Source organism: Orycteropus afer, unplaced genomic scaffold (genome assembly GCF_000298275.1).
Source record: "Orycteropus afer afer isolate SDZICR_OR568_19922 unplaced genomic scaffold, OryAfe1.0 scaffold00396, whole genome shotgun sequence".
Classification (NCBI taxonomy): domain Eukaryota; kingdom Metazoa; phylum Chordata; class Mammalia; order Tubulidentata; family Orycteropodidae; genus Orycteropus; species Orycteropus afer.
Window position 1 is genome coordinate 75642 of NW_006921983.1, and position 24331 is coordinate 99972.

The following is a 24331-nucleotide window of genomic DNA, read 5'->3' on the forward strand; positions in this document are numbered from 1 at the left end:
GGTGTGCATATATCTGTTCTTGTCATGGCTCTCACTTCTTTAGGGTATATACCTAGTAATGGAATGGCTGGGTCAAATGGTATTTCTAATTACTAGTCAGTATTTAATCCACTTATTTTGTCCTTTCCTCTGAAGCTCAGGATTCCAGTATTATCTTCTGTATCTGTTTCAACTGGTTTCTCATTTTTTTGTTGTATAGGGTCTTTGTAGCTTGTCTGCCTACTCTGCCATCTTGCTGGAAGTTGAAGTAACTTATATTTTAAGTCATTAAACTACCCTTTCCATTTTATTTTGAAGCAAAGCATGAGCACTCATGTGCCTGCACACACACATGCACATGCACACACACATGCACACATGTACAGTTTTGGCAGCCCTGCCTGACAATAGGAGCCCCTGTAGGGCTGTCGGGTCAGGAAGCAGTGCTGTTTCATCCACTGTGCTCTCTTATCCAGGAAGGGACATGGGTTATGCATCAAGTCATCACACAAGACCTTGGACTGTCTGGATCCATGGATCAGACCAGCAGTGGAGTTGCCAGAAGACCCACACAACTGTTCTCAAGTTATCACGATCATTCTGCTCAATTATCTGGGAGATATGTCTTATAGTTGTGCTTGTATTTAACCTTGGGAGGCAAAGATGCCAAGGAAGACCCTTGAATTCCTAATTCTCTTCTGTGGGAGATGTACTGATGTGGGGGGTGAAATCATTAGCCTCTTTCATTCAAGAAGTCCCTCATAACTTAAGAAAGTTAAAAATACCACATTATGGTTTCTCTGGATATTGTCCTACCAATAGTACAAAAGAAGAAGAAACTGAAGACTTTTTGTCAACTTATGCAGCCTGAAATAGACCAAATATGCAATCAAGGTGTACTGATAATTGTTGGTGATCGGAATGTGAAACTTGGAAACAAAGGAGAATTGGTTAGTTGGAAAATATGGCCTTGGGATAGAGATGATACTGGAGACTGCATGATCAAATTTTTTAAGACAATGACTTATTTATTGCAAACACCTATTTTCAACAGCATAAATGGCAATATACACATCACCTCAGCAGATCAGCAGATCAAATACACAGGAATTAAATTGAATACATCTGTGGAAAGAGGCAATGGAGAAGCTCAATATCATCAGTCAGAATAATGTCGGGGGCAAATGTGGTACAGAGCAACAATTGCTCATATGCAAGTTCAAGTTGAAGTTAAAGAAAATTCTAAAAAGTCCACAAGAGCCAAAGTATGACCTAGAGCATATCCCACCTGAATTTAGAGACCATCTCAAGAATAAATTTGACACAATGAATATTAATAATTGAAGACCAGACAAGTTGTGGAATGGCATCAAGGTCATCATACATAAAGAAAGCAAAAGGTCATTAAAAAGCAAGAAAAGACCAAAATGTATATCAGAAGAGATTCAGAAACTTGTATTTGAACATAAGGTAGCAAAAGCAAAAGGAAGAAATAATGATGTAAAAGAGCTGAAGGAAAAAAAAGAGAGAGATCTGAAGAGAGGATTTCAAAGGGCAGTTCAAGAAGACAAAATAATTTATTGTAATGAAATGTGCAAAGATCTGGAGTTAGAAAACCAAAAGGAAAGAACAAGCTTGACATTTCTCAAGCTGAAAGAACTAAGGAAAAAATCCAAGCCTCAAGTTGCAATATTGACGGATTCCATGGGCAAAATATTGAACAATGGTAGAAGCATCAAAACATGATGGAAGGAATACAGAGTCAATGTATCAAAAGAAATTAGCTGACATTCAACCATTTCAAGAGGTTACATATGATCAAGAATAGATAGTACTGAAGGAAGAAGTCCAAGCTACACTGAAGGCATTGATGAAAAGTAAGCCTCCAGGAATTGTTGGAATATCAACTGAGATGTTTTAACAAATGAATGTAACACAAGTAGCACTCATTTGTCTTTGCCTAGAATTGGAAACAACTGGAAGAGATCCATATTTGTGCCCACTCCAAAGAAAGGTAATCCAAGAGAATGTGGAAATTATTGAACAATATCCTTAATATCATAACAAAACTAAAATTTTGCTGAAGATAATTCAAAAGCAGTTGCAGCAATACATTGACAGGGAGCTGCTAGAAATTCAAGCTGAATTCAGAAGAGGGCATGGAACGAGGAATATCATTGCTAATGTCAGATGGACCTTGCTAAAAGCAGAGAATATCAGAAAGATATTTACCTGGGTTTTGCTGACTATGGAAAGGCTGTGTGGATCCTAACAAATTATGGATAACATTGCAAAGAATGGGACTGACAGAACACTCAATTGTGCTCACGTGAAACCTGTACATAGACCAAAAGACAATCATTTGAACAGAACAAGGGGATATTTCATGGTTTAAAATCAGGAAAGGTGTGCATCAGAGTTATTTACTTTCATTATACTTATTCAGGAGCTTTGGTGGTGTAGTGATTACTGCTATTCAAATGGTCAGTGGTGTGAACCCACCAGCCACTGTGTAGAGCAAAGATGAGGCAGTCTGCTTCCTTGCAGATTTACGGCCTCAGAAACCCAATTGGGCTCACTATGAGTTGGAATCAACTCATTGGCAGTGAGTTTGAGGGTTTTTTGTTTGTTTGCTTGTTTGTTTTTGAGTTTATACTTACTCAATCCATATGCTGAAAAAATAATTTGAGAAACTGGACTACATGAAGAAAAACGTGGCATCAGTATTGGAGGAAGATTCATTAACAATCTGCAATGTGCAAGTGACACAACCTTGCTTGCTTAAAGCAAAGAGAACTTGAAGAACTTATGAAGATCAAACACTAACAGCTTTCAGTATGGATTGCACCTCAACATAAAGAAAAAATCCTGGCAACTGGACTAATTAGCAACTTCATAATAAACAGAGGAAATACTGAAGTTGTCAAGGATTTCATTTTTCTTGGATCCGACAATCAACATCCATGGAAGCAGTAGTCAAGAAATCGGACAACATACTGCATTGGACAAATCTGCTGCATAAAAAAACCTCTTTAAAGTGTTAAAAAGCAAAGATGTCACTATGAGGACTAAGGTGCTCCTGACCCAAGCCAAGAAACTTTCAGTTGTCTCATATGCATGCAAAAGCTGGACAACGAATAAGGCCGACCAAAGAAGAATTGATGCATTTGAATTATGCTGTTGCTCAAGAATTTTAAATATACCTAGGACCGCCAGAAGAACAACAACAAAAATCTGTCTTGGCACACGCCCTGGAGAGAACAATCATGGGAGAAGGAAGGGCGCTTATGCACAGGGAGACAGCTCAGGGGGCAGGAGAGTATGGAGGGATGGACACTGGGAAGAGGTAACTATGGGGAGGAAGTGGGAGGGGAGCTGTTGCATTGTGGTAAACGGTGGTCAATGACATGAGATAAAGTATATGTGAACTGCTGTATGGAAAGTGAATTTGCTCTGTAAATCTTCACCTAAATCAAAATAATAATAATAAAAAAAATCTGTCTTGGAAGAAGTATAGCCAGAAAGCTCCTTAGAAGACAGGATGGCCAGACTTTGTCTCATGTACTTTGGACATGTTATATGGTGAGACTAGTCCCTCAAGAAGGACATCATGCTTGGTAGAGGGTCAGCAAAAAGGAGGAATACCTTCATTGAGAAGTACTGACAAAGTGTTTGCAACAATGGTCTCAAAAGAGCAATGATTGTGAGAATGGTGCAGGGCCAGGCAGTGTTTTGTTCTGTCGTACATAGGTTGGCTATGAGTCAAGACTGATTCAATGGCACCTAACAACAACAACAACAGCATGGTTTCTCTAAAAGAATAGCTCACTCAGGCATTCTAATGAACATACCACAGCATATTCTTGTGAATCTTTTTCTACTCTTATCTCCTTCCTCTTCAGATGGAAACACCATTTCAGAAACAGGTGGGAAAAGCACAAACAGTGACTATTTTAGAGCCAATTTGCTCTAAAATAGAGTGTAGTATGCTAGGACAAGAAACCCAAATCCATTTCTAGTTAGCTTTGAATGAATTAGGTGATATGTAAAACACCTTTTCTAATTACATTTTTCATAAACCAAAACCAGTTGCTGTCAAGTCATCTCCAACTCATGGCAACCCTGTGCATGTCAGAGTAGAACTGTACTCTGTGTGGTATTCAATGGCTGATTTTTCAGAAGTAGATTGTCAGGACTTTCTTCTGAGTCACCTCTGTATAGACTCAAATTTCCAACCTCTTGTTTAGCAGCCAAACGCCTTAACCATTTGCACTGTGTTCTGAGCATTTAATCACCTGGCTGCTGAAGGCCAGGTGATTCCTCAAATGCTGGAGGCAGAAACCAGCATTTGTGGTTTTGGTTTGTCACAGCCCTTCCTGGCTTCTCATACTCCATCATTGTCACATCAGTAGCTACCAGCCCCACATACATGCAGATCCTCTGGGTGTGAGCCCCTCTTTGGATGGTCTCTGTGGAGATAGAACATTTCTTCTTTCCCCTCAGCTGTCTGAGCCTACCAGGGGAAAAACAGGGTTGCTGCTGCATTCATTCTGCATCCCCCATAGGAATCTCTTCAGCTCTTAGTCAGGGAGAAGATGGCTGGGGTGTCTGGGGAGATGTACTCAAACTTTGAGTAATCCTAGTCAGCCCCCACCCCCTAACCACCCTGGGCCCCCTGCTGGCCTTGCCCAAGAACCATTGAAGCGCTATTTTTATCTTGATGAACAATAGTGCTGAAATGTCTTCCGACTTGACAAGACACAAAATTTAGGTGCTGGGAGAGATACTTCAATTTCAAGCTTAAAGATTACTTTGGTTCCCCTAGGACTCAGAAGCAATTTAGAGCTGATACCCTGAACAAGAGAAAGGTTAGAAGATTAAGACCAACTGCTGTTTGGATAAATGGTTGATAATTGCCCATATCCACAATTATACACTGGCACATAATTTCTTTTCCGCTACCTTTCTCCTTTCCTGCGTCCCATCAGGATTTACTCGGAAGGAGCCCACCTTGGTCTTCTTCTGCCGAGCCTTGGTGATGTCATACTCCACCTCATCCATCAGGGCCCTGCATGCTAAACAAGACACAAAATATGCCAGTATCAGAGTGGGAGAAAAAGAAGCATGCAGAGCGGAGAGGACCTGGCTCCCTTCATCACCTTCTCTGGCCTTAACAATCAGTAATGTCTACATTCTCTGCAAACAAGAAGGGACTCTTGTCCTCTGGCTGCTGGGTCACAAGCAACAGTGAGCAGAGTTCTCAAAGATAGCCACTCTGAGGGTATTTCTTTTCCTATGCTCTTTTTGTACTTCATGTTTTTTTTTAAAACCATGTGCATGTTTTATATTCTCATTTAATTTTTTTTTAAATGTGGAACAAAACTCAAAATTATATATATATTAAAAAAGAAAAGACCAGTTTTACTGGTTGGATACTGACTGGTGAACCCCTGAGACTACGTATGGCTCCTTGTCAGGCCCTTCAGGCCTGAAATTGAACTCACTTCCATGGCTTAACTTCCAGCCAAACAACAGACAAGGCTATAACGTGAACAATTACACCAGAGCAATCAACTATAGGAGATCAGAAGGGCAGCCTTTGCACAGGGAGATAGCTCAGAGGGCATGAATGCATAGGAAAGAAGGACACAGGGAAAAAGGTAACCACAGGGAGAAAGTGGGAAGAGAGCTGCTACGTTGTGAGGATTCTAATCAATGTTACAAAACAAAGAGTGTATGAACAGTTGAATGGAAAATGAATTTGATCTGTAAACTTTCCCCAAATCACAATTAAAAAAAAAAAAAGTACAAAAGCCAAAATTTTTTTTTTTTTTTTTAAAGAATAAAAAGAGCTATGCTCTGAATCTGTCACAGACCCTGAAACTCCACTGGGGAGCATTAATTACATAGTACCATGGGCTTGCATGCTGCTATGATGCTGGAAGCTATGCCATCAGTATTTCAAATACTGGCAGGGTCACCCAAGAGGGACAGGTTTTAGTGGAGCTTCCAGACTAGGACAGACTAGAAAGAAAGGCCTGGCAATCTACTCCAAAAATTAGCTAATGAAAATCCTATGATCACAACAGAACATTATGTAACACAGAGCTGGAAGAAGAGCCCCGTAGATTGGAAGGCATGCAAAAATGAACTCAAGCATGCCAATTAGATGGCGCAGGACTGGGCAGTGTTTCATTCTGTTGTATATAGTCACCATAAGTCAGAATCAACTAGACGGCAACTAATAAAATTTATACCTGAGTGGCCTCTGCATTATGGAAAAAATTTATCAAAAACTGGGCCCCTGCTTCCAAATATATGTTTTTGCTAAATTTAATGTTTAAGGGGACACTTTGAAACTTATTTCTTATGGGCTATGAAGCTGACTTTATCCCTCTAAAATCCATTCTTCTCTTCTGCCTAGGCACAAGGTTTCCTAGCTTGAGATTAGTTTGTTGTCGTAGTTAATTGCTGTCAAGTCGACTGTCAATTCATCACTGCCTCACGTACAACTGAATGAAACTTTGTCCAGTCCTGTGCTGTCTTCCTGATTGCTGACATGTTTGAATCCATTGTTGTGTCTATTATGTAGTCCCTCCCAACCTACACAGCTCATATTCTAGCACTCCATCAGACAATATTCTGTTGTGACCCAGAGGTCACAGGCTAACGTTCAGAAGTAGATTGCCTGGCCCATTTTACTAGTTCATCTTATCTGGAAGCTCTACTGAAACCTGTCCATCATGGGTGACCCTACTGGTATTTGAAATGCTGGTGATATAGCTTCCAGCATCATAGCCACATGCAAGCACCACAGGACAACAAACTGACAGGTGGGTGGTGGGCAGACTAACTTAAGTGTGGCCATACTGACTCAATTCTCACAAGTAAAAAGTAAATGTAAGTGATGCTTCCAATATCAATCTCATTTGCTTAAAAGGAAACTAGTTTTGGACTTCCTGTCTTTCCTTCCTTGTGGACTAGAATGTATGCATGATAGGGACATGGCTTTGACTATGCAGATGAAGACAAGCCCTAAGGGGTGTTGGAGAAACAAGGTGGGAGGAACCTGACCTCCTGAATGACCCCATGAAGCAAAGCCCCCCACCAGATTGGACCAAATCAGGCACAGATAAGTGTTCATCTTGTTCTAACCACCGTATTTTGGGGTCTTTTTATTAGAACAGCATAATCTTCAAAAGTCCAGAATATGAATTTTGACACTGTTTATCTGACACCATTTTAGCGTTATTTTCTGATTACCTATCAGAACGCCAATGTTATAGCCAATATTGATTACAAAACTAAACCAAACCATCAAGTTGATTCCAATTCACAGAGACCCCCTTTGACTTTCCAAGGCAGTAAATCTTTACAGAAGTAGATTGCCCCATCTTCATTCTGCAGAGTGGCTGGTGGGTTTGACCTGCCAACCTTCTGGTTAGCAGTCAAATGCCTTAGGCACTGAGCCACCAGAGCTCTTTATATTGATTACAGTGAAGGCTAATCTTAATTATAATAATAACTAACCTTACAGAGTGCTCTTCCTAGAGTTGCATTCCAGGCAACGATCTAAGTAAGTGCTTTCTATGATCATAACATGCTATACTCATTATAACCCAGTGATAGCAGTTCTAGCATTATCCTCACTTCACAGATGTGGCTTAGAGAGATTTAGCAACTTCCCTCAGGTTTCATGAGTTAAAGAGTGCACGTCCTTCAATATGCACATAGAAATCAGCAGCAATGAGCCACCATGTCAGCATACAGAACTGAGAATCAAATAAACCTGACTCTTTTCCAACTCTGCCCCTTACTAGCTAGCTGACTCTCAGTAAATGTGTGCTATTATTTATTGTCATGTTTGCTATTATTAAATGATGGGAGTCTTGCGTGATACAGATGGTTAATGTTCTTGACTATTAATCAAAAGTTTAGTTGCTCAAATCAAGCCATATGTGCCTTAGAAGAAAGGTCTGGTGATTTGCTTCTGAAAAACTAGCCATTCTGTTAGATAGAGATAAGTATTGATTTGGGTGAAGAGAAGGGCAATGTACCAAATGTGAGTGACCAATACGGCAGCATTGAGGATAAGAAAGACATAGAGAGGTACATGGGAGGTACAGACAACAAAGATGAACCCTTTTGCACATACAGTACTGTGTTGTCAGTGAAGGCAAACATGGGTATATGGATGGATAGATGGGTGGATAGGCTCAACAATTAGGTATGTCTATGAAATGGGGAGTGTATCCAAGTACATATATAGGGTTGGCAGACAATGGGCCTATAACTTTATGTGAATGATCAGAATTCCCAGGTGTATAGTAGAGCTGACAAGGGGCAAGGTTGTGGTCACTGCTTGGTCACAACCAGCTACCCAGAGGGACTGAGTAGTTGAACCTGCGGGCTTGGGACCATAGTCACAGAGGACATCAAGCTCAATTGGCATAACATACTATACAAAACATTGTTCCACCTCCTACTTTGGCGAGTAGCGACTGGGATCTTAAAAGCTAGCAAGCTGCCATCTAGATGCAATGATGGGTCTCTCCTCATCCAGAGCAAAGAAGAATGAAGAAAACCAAAATTCATGGAAACAATTAGTCCTAGTGACTGGTACACCATCTGATCTGCAGCCTATACAACTATGAGACCAGAAGAACTAGATGGTGCCTAGCTACCACTGTCATCGACTTGGAAGGGGATCTATGTAGGAGGTCCTTGATTGAGAGGGAGAACAATGTGGAACAAAACTCAAAATAATTTGGAGAAAAAAAAAAGGTGGGGACCTGGTTTGCTGGTCCAATAGAGCCTGGTGGAACCACTTAGACTATGGCCCTAAGCTGCCCTTCAGTTCTGGAATTGAACCCACACCTGTGGTTTCCAGCCAAACAAAATACAGGCATATGAGTTGAACATTGACCTCAAGTAGATACACTCCTTGGAGAGAACAATCATGGGAGAAAGAAGGGCTGCTTATGCACAGGGAGACAGCTCAGGGGGCAGGAGTGTATGGAGGGATGGACACTGGGAAGAGGTAACTATAGGGAGGAAGTGGGAGGGGAGCTGTTGCATTGTGGTAAGCTGTGGTCAATGACATGAGACAAAGTATATGTGAACTGCTGTATGGAAAGTGAATTTGCTCTGTAAATCTTCACCCAAATCACACACACACACACACACACACAAACCTAGCCATTAAAAACCCTGTGGAGCACAGTTCTACTCTGACACATGTGGGGTCACCATGAGTTGTGGTCAGCTCAACGGCAACTAAAAACCAAAGATCAAACTCACAGCCATCGAGTTGAGTTTAACTCATAGTGACCTCCATTGGGTTTCCAAGGAAGTAGATTGTTCCAATTTTCTTCCTGGAAATGGTTGGTGGGTTTAAACAGCCAACCTTCTGGTTAGCAGTCAAATGCCTAAGGCACTATGTCACCAGAGCCCCTTACTCCACCAGAGTGATAATTAAATGATAAATCCACTGTGTGATGCTCAGTCCTTCTGCATCCATGAGCTCTCCAACAGAAGAGCCTGTCTCCCAAAGGCCACCATCAGTAGAAGATGTTAAGTTTGCTGGCCATATTGCCAGAGGCATCAAAGGCTCTGTCTCTGGGCCCATCCATTCCAGAACTTCCTCATCTGTGCTTAATGCAGCATGGCCAAAATGGTAAAGCTGTCTCCAACACCCTCCCTTTCTTCCATCATAAAATGCCATTAGCCACACACTCAACCACCCAGAGCAAACATTACATTTCCAATTCCCTTGCAGTTTAGTGTGGGCATGTAATGTGCTTGCAGAACCTCCCCCAAGAGACAACTGGTACTGTCCTTTGCCCCTGCTTCTCCCCTTCCTCCATCCCACAGCTGGGAGCCTGGATGCAGTACAGGCTCAGTTTAATCATGAGAACCAGGACACATCTGACAGATGTCAGGTGATAACTGGAGGGGGCTTGGGTCCCTGGGAAATTTGTGGGGCAGATTTTCTATGCTAACCTGGGCAACTTTCCTCCATCCTTCACAGAGAGGATCAAACATCTACTGTGTAAACCACTGTTGTTTTGAGCTACTGCACTCACAGATGAATGTAATCTTATTTCTCTAGGACAGGAATCAGAAAAGAAGGCTCTATTTTGTTCTTTCCAATGGGGAAATCCTGACAAGATGGAGTCAACACAGTCCTTGGAATCAGGGCCTGATGGAGAAGCATGTAGACATGTGCACAGCCTACAGGGCCTTTGCATGCATTGGGCAGCCCAGCAGGTTCAGACAAGAATCCTCCTTGGGAAGACAGTGAGGGTGCCCATATTAATGCCAAGAATGGGGACAATTTAGGAACCTGAGGACAGCCAAAAATATGAGCAAGCATTCAAGGCAGCGCAGACTCAGACAAGGCAAGTGTGGGAGAAAGAAGAGACAGGATCTTCTACCATCCTTTACCCCTTGCTAGTGTGAAGGGGAAGACATAATGGAAAACAGTCCCTCAGGAGCAGAGTGGAACAGTCAGTACAAAGAAGGGCTGACTGCTCCAGTCGAGATTCTTGGATGCTGGCTTGTGAGGCTGTTTTGGAAGAACAGAGTATAGGCCTTGTAGGGCAGTAAGGCTGGGTGTGAAGGTTAACTGTGAGCTGGGCATTGCCAGAGATGCTGGTAACCCTCTCTGCTCTAGCAACAAATTCACAATGTTATATTCCCTCCTCCCCACGAACAGAAAGCAGTGAGGTGTAATGGAGATTGACTTCCAGTCCCGCCTTGCTCTTTATTAGTTTTATTTAGCTGGTTTAACACTTAGTTTTTTTCTTCTATAAAATGGGACTGTGTCTCCTCTGTTGCAGGGTGAAGATCGAATTGCTCTTTATTAGTTTTATTTAGCTGGTTTAACATTTAGTTTTTTTCTTCTATAAAATGGGACTGTGTCTCCTCTGTTGCAGGGTGAAGATCGAATGAGTACATAAGATATTCAGCACATGGTAGGCCCTCAGTCATTTGTTTCCTCCCCTCTCTCCCCTCTCCAGCCTCTTGGAATTCCTGGCTTTGTTCTGGCAATATGTCCTGAATCTCCTGGGTCCCTGAGATCCTCTGTTTTTTATGTCTACTTTACTCCAGATCTTGAAATCCATGTTTCCAACACCAGCCTGTAACAGGGTCCTATCTCCTTACTGCTCCCCTTGCTTGGTAGAATGGTTTGGATATTTCTGGCTTTTTTATGCCTCACCGGGCTAGATTTCTCAGGCAGAGGACAAAAGGCAACATGGGATGTTTTCTGGGATGTGCTCCAGAAGCCCCCGGGGTCTTCCAACCCTGGGTGCTATCTGAACTCATATATTAATATCCATTTCCTTCCAGCTAAGTCCCAGCACTTAAAGAGTACCAAGATAGGCAGGGCAAAGAAAGGGCTCCTCAAAGAGCCCTTCCCCAGAATTACTTGTTAGTGGCTGTAACCACTGAAGTCCACAACCTCCCTGACCTGCAGTTGGTGCTGAGCAAGTGTGTGGGGGAAGAAGGACCCAAGCACAGGCACCATAATATGATGTCAATGGAAGGGAACAGAAGAGAAAAACAGGGAGTATGAATTGGAGGCTCTGCAGGACACAGCTATGCACTGCCTCAATCCTCCTCTTAGGGTGCACATTGCCCAGCTACTGGTAGCATTCTCACAGACCCTTTGTAGTCAGAAAACCAAAAAACAAACTCACTGCTATGGAGTCAATCCAACTCATAGCGAGCCCTCCTTGAGTTTCCGAGGCAGTATCTTTACAGAAGTAGATTGCCCAATCTTCCTTCCGAGGAGTGGCTGGTGGGTTTGAACCACCAGCCTTCTGGTTAGCATCAAATGCCTTAGGAACTACACCACCAGAGCTCCTTCTGCAGTCAGAGTCCTCCCCAAATGCAGAGGCCACATGCATGGCTAATAAGAGAGCCAGGCACAGTGTAGGTCATGGCCATTGGGACCCAGTGGGGACAGCTCTAACAGGCCACTTGAGCTCCAGAGTTTCTCTGTGAAGTGAGCTGGGGCTATCCAGTCCTGCTCTGCCCAAGCCTGCTTCCTTCTTCTCCCTTCCACAGGTGCCTGGTGACCACAAGGACACACCCTGATAAACTTACTGCATACCAAACTCCGTCTGAGTCTGATTCCTGTGACAAGGCTGAAAGCAGAGACCCCCAGAGACCTCCAGAGCCACCCATGGTACCCTCAACTTCTGCAGCACTGAGGAGGGACACAGGGGTTTCCCAAGAAAGTTCCTGGCCCTTCTCTTCTCTGGTATCAGCTGCCTGGGGTCTCAGCCCCCAGGGGAGGGCAGGATGCACACTCGGAATGGTCAAACCAAGAAATCTTTAGGAACCCATGGTGATTCCATTCCTGTGGGAAGGCACTGGGAGGCCCTCTAGGACAGGCAGGGTGCGAGGGCTTCCAGGTCTGCATTGCCTGACTTCCCCATGGAGGGATGGCTCTATGAGAAAAGATAATTTCAAATTTCTGCCCCAGGTCACAGAGCAAGTTAACGGAGTCACATCAGCGACCTGGGTCTCCAGATTTTGAGTCCAGCATTAATTTAAATGTTAATCTGAAATCTTCACTTAAATCACTGGAGTTTAGAGTTTATTAGACCAGCCAGCAGGAGTGGAGCAGCAGCACAAGATTGGCAGGTCACGTTCCTGCCAGAGGGCAGGCCCTCCTCCCAGCTGGGCTCTGCACCAGCCTTTTCCATTCTGTCTGCCTTTCTTTCTTTCTCCTGTTTTATCTCTTTCTTGGAGGAAGATTTGGAAAGGGGAAAAGATGGCGGTACATATAAGGGTGGTGTGCTGAAGCCACTTTTAACTGGTGTGCAAGAACAAACAGGTGGTGCAGGCACCTCTTCCCACCTCTGCATTTAGTGACATCTCTTTATCAGTAAACCAGCTGCCATGGAGTTGATTACAGTTCATGGTAACTCCATGTGTATCAGAGAAGAACTGTGCTCCATAGGGTTTTCAGAAGCTGATCTTGAATGAGGTCTTTCTTTGGAGGCACCTCTGAGTAGACTCAAGCCTCTGACATTTTAGTTAGCAGATGAGCATATTAACCATGTGCACCACCCAGGGGCTCCCATGACATCACATGTGAGCTGCCATTGAGTCTTTCACCCATGTACAATGGAACCAAACGCTGCCTGGTCCTGGGCCTCCCCATGACCAGTTGCAAATCAGACCATTGTGATCCATAGAGTTTCCACTGGCTGATATTCCTCAGTAGATCAACAGGCCTTTCTTCCTAGTCCATCTTAATCTGAAAGCTCTGCTAAAAGCTGTTGGGCATCATAGCAACACACAGACCTCCACAGGCAGACAAGTGGTGCCTGTACACGAGGTGCATTGACCAAGAATTGAGCCTAAGTATCCTGATTGGAGAGAAATAACTCAACCACTGAACCATTACTGTCCCTGTGACATCACATAGCCCCTGCCATCAAAACTGCCCATCTTTTTCCCAAAAGCAGCAGTGGGTTTGAACAATCTTTTGCTTAGCAACCGAGCACTTTAACAACAGCACCACCAGGTTGCCTTGTGACATCACATAGGTCACCTGAAATCACCATGGTGAAAGTATTTACACAATGGAAATGAACAAGTGCTGCATATCAGGGCTTCCCTTCCATCCTCCACCTACATGTTGTTAACGATTCACCAGCACACCACCACTCTCTGCACAGGCTTTCCACGGTATGGTATTTCGCTAGAGGTTAATGAATCCACAAATGTTTGAGGACTTGCTATTTTCAAGGTTATGAGCAAAGCATGAGGACATGACAGAAGTATAGGTCACTGTCCATGCCATCAAAGGTGCTTGTGTTCAATTAAGGGAGATGACAGAACTCTTTTTTGTGAGAAAGAACTAATACAATACAGAGCTTTTAAACATAACTCATCAGAGGTCTAGATTACTCTCAACTTCTGTTGTGATTGAAGAAACCTGGGCTGCCCAGGTCCACAGACAATGCAGACTTTCCTCTACAGCCCATTAACCTGAAAATTGAGGAGATTGTCTCAATCACCTGGGTGACAGTTGTGACTGAGACAGGCAGTCTGGATTGGGCCCAAGAGTCTATATATGACTTTATGACACCGAACCATTGCCCAACTCATAAGATGCACACAGTGTTGACCAACTTGAGCTCTCTCTGAAGTTGGTGCTGATAACAGAGAAGGGATGTCTTAGTGTCTTAGTGCTGTTGTAACAGAAATATCATAAATGGGGTCTTTAAAGAACAGAAATTTATTTTCTCATGTATCTGGAGGTTAGAAGTCCAAATCAATCTCAGCCATGTCGATTCCTCCCTTGCTGGTAGCCCTGGGCATGCCTTGGTTCCTTGGCTGGTAGATGATCCTTACATGACATTTGCCTTTCCCTGTGTGTATCCACTTGTGTGTATCTCTGTGTCCAATCTGCTCTTTTTATCACTCAGAAGTGATTAAATTTAGAACCCACCTTACTCAGGTATGATCTAATTAACATAACAAAGACAATCTTATTTCTAAACAGTCTTATATATTGAGGTAAAGGGGTTTAGTATTCTAACACATATTTAATTTAATCTGCAATAGGGGACCAGGGGTCACTTTCTCTGGTACCTCAGAGAATGTGCTTTATTTGTAAAATAAACAATTTTTGAGCACTTTTGATGAGCTAGGCACTGGTGTAGGCATTACAATGATGATATTCAAAGTCCCTACACTATTCCCACCACACAAAAATGGCTGTCTCCTGCTTAATCATGCCTGAGCCACTTTAAGGAAGAAAACTCTTGAGTCCCGTAATGGAGAGAAGCCAGCAATGTCCATGTCATGAGGAGAGGTGCCACTACTGCTGGCTCACACCCACTCATCACCGTGCCAATGGAAATGACAGATGCCTGAGTCTTTCTTGGGAGCTCTGGTGCCATAGTGCCGAAGGCATTGACTGCTAACCAGAAGGCTGGTGGTTCAAACCCACCAGCCACTCCTTGGAAGGAAGATTGGGTGATCTAGTTCTGTAGAAGAGGTTGCTATGAATCAGATCCTACTCAATGGCCGTGAGTGTTTTTTTTTTTTTTTTTAAGGGTCTTTCTTAAAGTTTTAGCCATGAGACATGAAGAAGTGTAGTCAGAACATTAAACAGTGGCTAGGAGGGGTGTGAATTGGCTGAGACCCAAAGACAAACTGAACCTGTTTTAAATATGGATGTGTGCACTCTCCCTAGGGTCCTCTTCAGGACCAGAGTGTCCCACGAGCAACCTGGACCCTCCAACAGAGATATAAGAACCAATGATGACCAGAAAATGCTCAGCTGAGCTTGGCTGAGCACCAGAGTTTGTTGGTTAAGCAAGGGCAGGAAGTAGCTTAGGCTTTGGGTCAAATCTAAGCTTCACTACTCCTCAGATGGAATAGATTCTTTCCTTCCTTCCTCCCTCCCTTCCTTACCTTACTTTGTACCAAGTACTGTGCCAGATGTTGGAGACTCAACAGTAAGTAAACAAAGTTCTTCCCCTCATAGAGTTACCAATCTAACTGAGAAAACAACACAAACAAACTAAAAGAGGTGAGTGTTAGAAAGCAGGAGTAGAAAATGTTACAGAAGGTACAAAAATTTGGGTCTCAGGGAAAGCCTTCCAGAGGAAGTGACATTTAAGCAGAAGCTCAGACAATAAACAGGAGGTGGTCAAGCTGAGATTGAGAGAGAATCATTCTGAGGAGAAAGCAGTATGTGCTAGTGGGAAGAGAAGAGATGGAAGAAGATGTATTTGAGTAATGGGAAGACATAATCACAAAATCAAGTATTCTTTTTCTCATTCAGTTTTATATCATAAGTCTCTTCCCAATTTGCTATATAACTCTCATAATTTTAAAAATTGTTACATAATATTCCATCAAGTAGCTATAGGATGATTTTCTTAACTATTCTATCTGTGCATATTAAATTGTTTAAAATGTTTAAGAGATGTTTAATTTATCAGTTTTCTTCATTTGCATTATAGCTGTCTTGTCAAGTTAACATAAGGTATAATTTTATTTCACTCATTGAACCATTCAACAAATATTTAAGCACTTACTATCTTTTGACCAGAATCCTTGGGTGGAACAAATAGTTAATGTACTCAGCTGTTAACCAAAAGGTTGGAGGTTTAAGTCCACCCAGAGGGCCTTGGATAAAAGATCTAATGATCCACTTCCAAAAAACAAGCCACTGAAAACCCTACAGAGCACAGTTCCACTCTGACACACATTATTCTCTGGGCACTGTTATTAAGGTGCTGGTGATATGACTTGTTGTTAGGTGCCATAGAGTCAATTTCAACCTCATGTAACAGACTAGAACTGCCCATAGAGTTTTCTTGACTGTAATCTTTAAGGAAGCAGATTGCCATTCTTTCTCCCATAGAGCCAGTGGGTGGGTTTGAACTGCCAAACTTTCATTTAGCAGCCAAGGGCTATTTGGGCCACAAGGGCTCAAAGTTCTTGTCGCAGTCTCTCATGAAGTACACAGATAAAAGTGTAGTAGTGACAAGTTCAAGAAAGGAGGAATTCACAGTGCTATGAGAACCCATGTGGATGGTATGGTAGATGCAAAACATAACCACAGTATTTTGTCTTTCTTCCCAGTGTGAGATGGAGTCTATTTCCCTAGCCCTAAATTTTGCCTGTCCCATGACTCACTCTGACCCACAGAATGTGGTGGAAGTGATATTGTTCACAATTTAGATGCCAAGTCCTAAGAGGCCTTGCTGTTTGTCTTTTGCCTTCTTATAATGCTCTGCTTACTCTCTAGGAAGCCTAGACCAGACCACTGAATTATGAGTGATCAGAGAGTACAACAGCAAGCCAAGGCTGGCACCACAGCCCAAACACACGAGTAAAGTCATGTTAGACCCTTGGCCCCAGTCTGGTCACTACATGACCACACCTGCATGGTGAGTGCAGGTGAGGCCAGCAGAAGAATCAGCCAGTTAATCCACAGAATGGTGAGAAACAATCAACAGCCATCTTGAACCAGTGGGTTACCAAGGAATTGGTTTCTGATATGGGAGGATTTGACCTTATCAGAGAAGATGGGAAGGTTTCCCTGAGAAAGCAATAGTTGAGTGAGACCTGAAGGATAAGTAGGCACTTAGCAAGTGAAGAGGCGGGAGCAGGGCTCTAGGGAGACAGAACAGTATATGGAAAAATATTGTTGTGGAAAAATGTGATGAGAGTTTGAAAGACAATTTTTTAAAATAGCCAGAATAACTGTAGAAAAAGGAGGGGAAGGAGACTGATGTGTGATAAGCTGAAGAGGTAGACAGGGGCTGTCCAGGTAGAGCTTTGTAGACACAGGCAAGGAATTGTTTCAGTATTTTAAGTCAAATGGAAGTCACTGCAGTATTTTAAGCCAAATTGAAGCCACTGCAGTATTTTAAGTAAGGTAAGATTTGGTGAGATTTGGCTATGGTTAGAACAGTTTAGATTTGGCTATGGTTAGAACAGTTTAGAACAGTGGTCTGTGTTCGAGTAAGCTGGTTAATAGACTACTGTAAGAATCTAGACAAAAAAAAAACTATTGCTTAGATTAGGAGACGAAGAGAAGTAGATGAATTCAAGAGTTCTTTAGGAGGTACAAATCAATGAGATTGGTAATGAATTGAACACGCAGAATGTAGCAGACACCATTGGTTGCCTCCCAACCACCATTCCCAACGGTCTTCTTTATTAATAAGACATTGCCTATTAATTCAGTTCTTGGCAGCTATGTGTGTCAAAGTAGGCTAGGCTCCTCCTCAGTTTAATGCAACCAGATTGGTTTAGTACGGGCATGTGACATTATTATGGCCAATGAGACATGAAGACAAGCCTCTTGGCAAGCTTCTAGACAAGATTTCTTCTCTTTTCTAAGATGGAGACATATGGAAACATTCCAATCCTTCATTATCATCTGCCTCTGGACATTGTCATCTGTGGTTGACACCTGAAAATACAGTGGCAATCCTGGGATCATGAGGCAGCAGGTCTAAGATTCAAGGCAAGAAGCAGAGCATGGCAGAGAAGAAAATGGGAAGAGTCTGAGTCTTTGAAGACATTGTTGAGACCAGAATTGGGCTGTTATACTTTCTGACATCCTGATATTTGATATAGTGATTTTTTCCCCTTATTCTTGAAGTCATTTTGTGCTAAGAACTTTGTTACTTACTTGTTAAGCTCATATTATCTTCATCAACAAGGGGCAGAGTTTATTTCACATATCAAGAAGTCCATAGGTCTGTCTTGAGCATCATGCTCTTTTAAGAACTACCATATGGGATAAAATTAAAAATAGCAACTTGAAAGATTAGATAGGAACCTTAGGGGGCAGTGAGTTTACGTCATTGAGGGAGGAAAACTCAGAAAAAGAGGGTGAGAATGGTTTCACAACTCAAAGAAGGTAATCTGTGTCACTAAATTGTGCACGTAGAAACTGTTGAATTGGTGTATGTTTTGCTGTGTGTATTCTCAATAACAACAAAAATAAATACAATTTAGGAAAAAAGAAGTCCAAAGGTTAGCAACTTCTGTGGGCTAATTCAGCACTTCAATGACATTCTGACTTTTGTTCCACTTCCTAGAAATGCTCTCGGCTTTTCCCTCATGGTTGCAGATGGCTTCATGGTTCTAAGCTTCAAATCATCAAACATCTACACCGGAGACATGAAAGAGTATTTCCTTCCCTATCAACATATATTTTCAAGGGAAATGAACTCAGATGCCCTCGGCAGACTTCCTCTCACTCTCATTGGCCAAAACTGTGCCATACACCCTAGCCTAAACCAATCACTGGAAATAAAATTATTATGTTTGGCTTATACCAATCATGATTCACCTTCTGGGGTTAGGAAGGGTTCAATCTGTCTGATGAAGCACTTGGCCACCACGTAACTGAACAAAATCAGGGTCTGTTAACAAGGATATACCTGGCCCAGAGATGGAAGGGAAACGTCTCACTCTATGATAATCAGAGTGTTGGGCAGTGATTCAAAGAAGCAGCAGGTGGGGGTGGGGAAGTGTTGGAAAGAAGAGGTTCCACCAGCTGGTGCTGAAACAAAACACAACCAAAGGCTCTTACAAATACCATCAGGCCATTCATCTCCCCTCCTCTAACACATCACCACGGCAACCCATCCGAGTGAGGGACTCCCCATTGAGTTTTAACCCAAATTACATTTTTCCAGGTCTAAAATCAGAGTCATTGCAAAAAGAAGAACTCATTCCAACAATTTAAAGTACTCCGGATGAGGGATGGATGATAGGAAAAAAAAAAAAGCTCATAAATAACATCTTACAAATGACAGGCAAACCCTGGCTGCTCACAACCCAAACAACAGGAATTTTTCTTTCACAGTCTTTTGGGAAAAAGAAGCAATAGAGTAAACTAATATTGGGATATGGTGCTGGTCATTTTCCAGGGAATATTCTTTTCACTATAATTTTATCTACCTCCAGTCTTATTCAATAATCTTTGATGTTCAGAATAATGGCCTTTAGTTGCCAAGGGAAGAGATCTTTGTGATCAGCAAATGCTATTTACTCTGGGAGAAATGTGGACAAATACACATCAAAAGGAAATCTTTAATAGCAATAACAAAAAAAAAAAGCACTTTGGTCAGCCTTCAGGTAACCAGAAATTCAATCAACCAACACACCATTTAAATCCTGCTTTTACTCTCTTTATTTTATCCAGATAATTCTCATTTGAGTACTCTTTAAAAGTTTTTTCCTCCACATTCCTTGAATATTAAATTTCTGTTAAACTTTTGATAACTTTAAGAAAATTCCGAATAAAGCACAAAACAAGCTAATTATCACTTACCTATTTTTTTACAAGACATGAGGCAGAACTATTTTGTGTGGTTGCTGCCCCTTGGGTCTTTTGTCAGTTAAAACCACCCATTAAGTGATTAAAGATAATCAAGGACAGTCATAGGAGCTCTGGTAGCATAGTGCCTAAGGCACTTGACTGCTAACCAGAAGGCTGGCGGTTCAAACCCACCAGCCACTCCTCGGAAGGAAGGTTGGGCAATCCTACTTCCGTAGTGATACTGCCTCGGAAACCCAAGGAGGGGTCGCTATGAGTCGGGGGCGACTCGACGGCAAATAACAACAACAACAACAATCCCTGGGGAGCTGGAGAACCACACAGTAACAATAGCCTTCATTTAGTAGTGCTTATTGTGGTGGCATAGTGCTTAAGGCATTTGACTGCTAACCAGAAGGTTGGCGGTTCAAACCCACCAGCCACTCTTTGGAAGGAAGGTTGGGCAATCTACTTCCGTAGTGATACTTCCTCAGAAACCCAAGGAGGGGTCACTATGAGTCAGATCTGACTCTATGGCAGTGGGTTGGGTGTTGCCTACCAAAAAGAGCCCTGGTGGCTCTGAAGGTCCTGGTCTAAACCTACCAGTTGCTCCATAGGAGAAAGATGAGGTAGTCTCCGTCCATAAAGATTACAGCTTTGGAAACCCTATGGGGCAGTTCTACTCTATCCTTTAAAGTCACTATGTATTGAAATCTACTCAATGGCAACAGATCTGGTTCTATTTTTGGATTGCCTGCCAAGCATTGTGCTGAGCACTCTACTGTGTTTCAACCTGTTAAATGCTAACAAGCAGATGTTATTGTTATCATCCTCATATTATGGATATGGAAACTGAGGCTTAGAGGAGAAAATCTTGCTTCAGGTTATACAGGGCTACAAAGCCAAGATTCAAAAGCAAGTCTGTCTCAAGAACTCTTCATCTTTTCAGCAAAAATTCCTTCTATCTAGAAAGGCATTAAAGTAGGCCTTTGAGGGGTGGGGTAGTTGGCCTGAAGAATATCTTTGAAGTAAAATAAAGTCAGTTGCTGTTGAGTCAACTCTGACTCATGATGACCAGAGGATTTTCAATGGCTGATTTTTCCAGAAGTAGATCTCTAGGCCTTTCTTCCCAGGCACCTCTGGGCAGACTTCAACTTCCAACCTTCCAGCTAGCAGAAGAGCATGTTAACTGTTTGTACTTACAACTGTTTGTACTTATTCATGTTAACTGTATACTCCTCGAAGTATGCAGTGGTAAGAGCATACTAGTAAAACTAATCTTATGCTAGGTTTTGTAGAAACTCTCACAAAGACCAGTGTCTTTTCTATTGAATAGAGATCTGGTTATCAAAAAATCTTAAATGCAAAATTTTTGTGATTTCTAATAAACAGATTAAGAAATAACCCAAAGTGATTTCATCTCTTATATAGTGAATGCACCTGCCACAACCAGTGTACTCTACCATTTTTCAAGGACCCCATCATCCCAGTCAAAAGGAATTTTATCTACTCTAGTGGACGCATACACCTTCTTTTCCTAGGAAGAAAAGATTTCCCAATAAAGTGTCAGAAGATACCAAATTCAGTTCCAACTAAAATCATGGCTCTCCTGCCTGAGAGAAGGCCTCCAGCTCCTCAATGAAGAAGCTGGGGAGGAATAAGTATTTAGTCAGCTAATTCCATTCAGGTATGAAGGAACACCGCTATTGCTGGCTCATTAGGAAACCATTTCAAAAGCAGTGACATAAGCTACACTTTATATAAGCTATTTATATAAGCTACACTATATAAGAAGCAGACTTTATTTCCTCTGTGGAAGGACACCTACCTGTAGCACAACAAAGGGATGGCATCCCTGATGGCATCTCACCACTTTGGTGGTGATACTGGCTCTCTCACAAGTACTGTATATTTTAATATGTCCTGGCACAGACACCAACGCAGGCCTGCATGCACTTGGATTTACTCACTGTTCAAAAGATTTCCCTGTCAGCTCTTGTATTAACATCACTGAAAGTGTTCACAGTCCCCAGGCTATGGCCTCAGAAGTGGGCAAACAGATACATTTCTGGTCAAAAACTCACAATAGAGCCAAATCCCAACACATCCCAAAGCTTTTCTCAAATGATGTCAAAAAATTGATCACTTTAGGTAAGGCAGGGCTGAGGGAGGGAACACGCAGAAGGCATATCATGGAAGAGGAAAGAGCCATAAAGGCCAGTGGATCAACCATTTTGATTTAACTAACCAAACCAGGCCTGGCATGACTTTGTTGCTGTTAGGTGCCCTCAAGTCAATTCCAATGGACAGAGACCGTATGTACAACAGAACAGATTCTGTTCCATCCTCACAATCATTGTTATGTTTGAGCCCATTGTTGCAGCCACTATATCTATCAGTCCATCTCATTGAGGGTCTTCATCTTTTTTGATGACCCTATACTTTACCTAATATTGTGCCTTCTCCAGGAACTCGTCCCTCCTGATAACATGACCAAAGTATGAGAGATGAAGTTTGGCCATTCTCACTTCTAAGGAGCACTCTGACTCTACTTCTTCCAAGACAGATTCATTTGTTCTCCTGACAGTCCATGGTATATTCAATATTCTTTGCCAATATCATAATTCAGAGGCATCAAATCTTCTTTGGTCCTCCTTATTCATTGTCCAGATTTTGTATGCATATTTGTTGTTGTTATTAGGTCCCATAGAGTTGTCTCCAACTCATAGTGACACTATGCACAACAGAACAAAACACCACTCAGTCCTGTGCCAGCCCCATGATTCCTGCTATGCCTGAGCCCATTATTGCAGCCAGTGCATCAATCCATCTTGTTAAGGGCCTTCGACTTTTCCATTGACCCTCCACTTTACCAAGCATGATATCCTTCTCCAGAGAATGGTCCCCTCTGACAACATGACCAAAATAGGTGAGACGAAGTCTGGCCATTCTCGCTTCCAAGGAACATTCCGGCTGCACTTATTCCATGAATTTGTTAGTTCTTTTAGCAGTCCATGATACCTTCAGCATTCTTCACTGGCACCACAACTCAAAAGCATCGACTCTTCTTCGGTCTTACTTATTCATTGTCCAGCTCTCACGTGCATATGACGCAATGGAAAATATCATGGCTTGGGTCAGGCACAACTTAGGCTTCAAGAAGATATCTTTGCTCTTCAGCACTTGAAAGAGGTCCTTTGCAGCAGATTTGTCCAATGCTATACATTGTCTGATGTCTTGACGTCCATTGGTGTTGATTGTAGAACCAAGTAATATGAAGTCTTTGACAACTTCAAACTTTTCTCCATTTATCATAATGCTGCTTATTGGTCCAGTTGTGAGGATTTTTGTTTTCTTTATATTAAGGGGTAATCCATACTGCAGACTGTAGTCTTCAATCTTCATCAGTAAGTGCTTCATGTCATCCTCACTGTCAGCAAGCAGAGTTGTGTTGTCTGTGTATCACAGGTTGTTATAAGTTGCATATAAGTTGATTGAAAAGACAATGGCATGGGTCAGGCACACGTTAGTCCTCAAAGTGACATCTTTGCTTTTTAACACTTCAAAGAGGTCTTTTGTATCAGAGTTGCCTGATTCAATACATTGTTTGATTTCTTGACTGCTGCTTCCATGGGCGTTGATTGTGGATTCAAGTAAAATGAAATTTTTAGTAATGTCAATCTTTTCACCATTTGTCACAATGTTGCTTACTGGTCTGGTAGTAAGGATTTTTGTTTTCTTTATGTGGAGATGTAATCCATACTGAAGTGTTTGATCTTCATCAGTAAGAGCTTCAAGTCCCCTTCACTTTCAGCAAGCAGGTTGTGCCATCTACATATCTCAGGTTGTTATCTGCATATTGTTGGTATGATACATACCATTTACTTCAGGGACCTCATGGATATCAATATACTCATTACAAATGAATAGCCCAAAAGGTGGAAACTATGGAAGTGGCCATCAATAAATGGATGGATAAACAAAATGTGGTCTTTCTATACAATGGAATATTATTTATCCATAAAGATAAAGGAAGTTCTGACATATCAACAACATGGATAAACCTTGAAAACAATATACTGAGTGAAATAAGTCAGACACAGAAGGACAAGGATTGTATGCTTCCACTTATATGATGTATCTAGAGTGGGCAAATATATAGATACAAAAGTTTATTAGTGGCTACCAGGGGTTGTGGCAGGGAGTGGGGAGGAGAGTGGAAGTTAATGCTGAAGAGGTACTGAGTTTGTGTTTGGGGTGATAAAAAATCTTTTGGAAATGAATAGTGGTAAATTTAATTAATGTCACTGAATTGTACAGTTAAAAATTATTAAAATGGCAAAATTTTTGTTATATATTTTACCAAAACAGAATTTTTTTCTTTATTAAAAATAATAAGAATTATATGGAAGTACCACGAACAATAATCTGGGCCTACCTATTCTTAAAGAAAAACAAACTGAAATTGTGTAGTTTTTGCTTCTTAATCAGAATAAATAATCATTATTGCGTCTCCATTTTTAAAATGCC